Genomic DNA, 3,413 nt, shown 5'->3' on the forward strand with positions numbered 1-3,413 from the left:
AGCTGATATACAATAACTCTTAGCGCCTGAGTATCCCTGCATACACGTCTCTAAGTGATGTTTTAATTCGCTGTTTTGCATTGAAGCTCAAAGCATTAGTAATCAAATTAACCGGCTATACAAGGCAAAAAGCGGCCGGAAATAATAAAGACATTTGTAATAATTACAAGGTTTCGGAGTTACTTGAACCCTAATTTCAAAAACTCGTCTGGGGAATGTTTGTTGTATAAAATCTGATTTTCTGCTGTACATATGGACGTAATGGGCATCATGACATATTCAATCAGGATTGGTCCGTATTTAAAAAAGGTAAATACAGGTACAGTATCTTTACACCAGATTTAAACTGAATCTTCCTGTTACACGAAATCTCACTTAACTTTCAACACGTGACTGTTTGAGAACAAACGTGAGAAATAATCAAAGCATGTTACATTCATTCATTATACTCATGCCACAAAGAAAAATTATCTTTTCACATTTGTTGTTTTATTTTTTTTAAATAAAAATAATACTATTAATAATTGCCAAAGGAGAAAATCATCCTACATATTCAAGTTGACCTAATATGGCCTCCTAACATTTCAGGATTTATTTAACAAATTCTGTGAAAGTTTTGCAGCATTCTATCATTCTACGATCTCATCATGTTCTGCTCATTAATCTTATTAGTTTAGTCCAAGATCTTCAGCAGATGGAAAACTATAGCCAGGAAAAACTGATATTTGCAGTGTTTTAGTATTTAATGTATTATTTGCATGGAAAAAACCGCACATAAGCTTCAGCAAATTCTTAGGATTGTGCAGTTAAGTCTCTGTAATTTTGCACAGTGTTTAATGTTATCGGATTAAGTGGTTAGACACATGATCGATGATGATCAATTGTCATCATGACCCTATTTCATGGATAAACTGGCCATCATTTGATGTCTCTTACCAAGAACCAGTTCCATTATGCCTCCTGCAGCATAGAAAACACTGTTCTTTTAAGTTCATTTAATAAGCCTGATGACTGATGTCTTTTGAAAATAAAAAACGTCCTCACTTCCTGGATACGTGAACAAAAAGCTTTTTGTCTGTACAGAGTTTAAAGCTGGAAGAACAAGTTTTGATGGATGAGATATTTATCCTTTAAAGATTATAAAGGAATTACTGTCACACAGTGACTTGCCTTGAGTATTTGAAATAGGGAGCTTTTAAAACAGGTCCAGCAGAGCAACCTCATTTAACCTCATGTTCACATTCGCATGTACACCTCTGCATCAAATTATCAGCTAGTATTAGCTAAAGTGCAAAGAACAGTGGCTTAAAGGTTTTTTTGAGCTAATTACTGGTAGTCATTTACAGACAGAATGGCAACTGCTGCGATAGTTGAGGAAGGAAACAGGGTTAGGCTTAAAAGTTAAACAATGTCAGTTTAGTTAGAAATGTGAAAATAGTTATAATAGTATAATAATAGTAGTACTTTTCAGGACCTACTCAGTCACTAATGTGGATTAGCATTTTCTGCTGTATTGCTATTACTGTTCCTTTTAAATACTTTTAAAATCAGGATTACATGTATTACGTGCATCTTGCCGTTGTAGGCAAAACACAGACTGAAAAAAATGGTGTTTTGTCCCACCGCGTACACCTGAAAGACCCTGACAGCAGATGAGGGATAGGGTTGATGTGAAAATGGAAGAGGAAAGAATAACCTGTGTCTTCTGCACTGAGTTATGAGTTTCAATCAGACTTTTAAAGGAGATCAGAGGATTGAAGTATCTACATTTTTGAATGGGAACTATAATCACCCACAAGGTCCCTGCTCTTCCTCCCTCTTGTTCTCTTCCTTCAGTGGGTGGTTACCTCAGGAGACAGCTGAGTAAATAAATAATGGTTATGAAGATGTATGACAAGCAGACAGATCATGTTTCCAAGACTCATTTTTTTGGTTTTCTGTTCTCTCATGTCATAAACATACTTAATGAATGACTGTACAAAATTCGTGTGGACTGGATTGTCTGAAAACTGATCTTGAAATGAGAAATAGGTCAAATGGGTCACCATTTTAACTTATTCATGAAAAACGTACCTTAGGAAGTGAGGGCTGTATTCAGGGCCAGAAGTAAAATCCACTAAAAATCCACCGGATACACCATCCTTGCTGGAAATGCCTAGCTTTCTCTTCCCGTTCATGCACTCTCTGTGTGTGCACAGGTGAATGTCAGGAGCATGTCAGCCAGCCAGGACAAGCATAGGCCTAAATGTTTCTGCTTGTCAATACACACCTAAGTGCAAAACCTTTATTATCTCGTTTGGTCTAGACGGTTCTTAAATTACATTTTATATTACATATTACTTTTCATTAAACAAATTAAACAAGAACACACAACCAATAACATTGGTTATTCTTTGTTTTGTCTTGTACTTTTTAACCAATGAGGAATGAACAATGAAGGTAATTGCCTCAAAAGACATTGCCCTCAAGGAAACTTAACAACACTTGAATTGCTTTGCAGTAATAGAATGCATAGTCTTATAATTACATGTCACATAATAAATACTAGCATCGGAATGCTAAAAATGTTCCTTGCATATCACCAAAGTTTTAGTGTGTGTAGGATACTGTACCAGTGCCTAAAGGTGTAGGATACCAACAAATATGTTATTATAATTACATTACAACAACAACAATAATAATAGTTAGACCAACTGAACAGCTGAGTTATCCATGGCATTTCAAAATCTAAAGCAAATAAAAAGGTAGTTAAAAAAAAAAATCCCATTCCTGTTGACATTACTGTTATATTTGTAATTTACTAGATAATACTGGGACATGGTTGTTGTTTCAAACTTGGCAGGTTGGCAGGTAGATATAGGCAGTATGGTGACAGCCACTGAAGGTGGGGAGAGATCACAGAAGACAAACAAACACTAAATATGCAGCTTATAATGTACAAAAATAGGAACTGTCCTACTGATCTTATTTCGGGAGCCTATTGATATTTTTTATTTCTGTTATTACAAAGTGGCAGTGATATGTGGCAAAATCAGTCTTGTTCTGAGCTTACTGCTGATCTTCCAAAGAACCCATTTAATAAGAATCTAATTATATCTATTTTTATTTGAAATCGTGAAACGTCTTTTCAAATGCATTGCATGTAAACTGACTGTATTTGTCCAGCACTTTTCTAAACATTTCTGACAAATAAGACTGCCTTTTGCTACAAGGCTTCAGTCACCTTCACACTCCGATTCACACACTTGCGGAATACTTAAAATTATGACTATTCGTGCACGTTCACACATTGAAGATGCAATTACAGTGCGTCACACAACGTTTGATTGCATCATCAAATAGCGCCTTAAACCTGATGAGATAGCGGTCGCTTAGAAAAAAAACTGGCGTACACCGATTTACGAGTGGACTGA

Source organism: Takifugu rubripes, chromosome 17 (assembly GCF_901000725.2).
Source record: "Takifugu rubripes chromosome 17, fTakRub1.2, whole genome shotgun sequence".
In the NCBI taxonomy this organism is placed as follows: domain Eukaryota; kingdom Metazoa; phylum Chordata; class Actinopteri; order Tetraodontiformes; family Tetraodontidae; genus Takifugu; species Takifugu rubripes.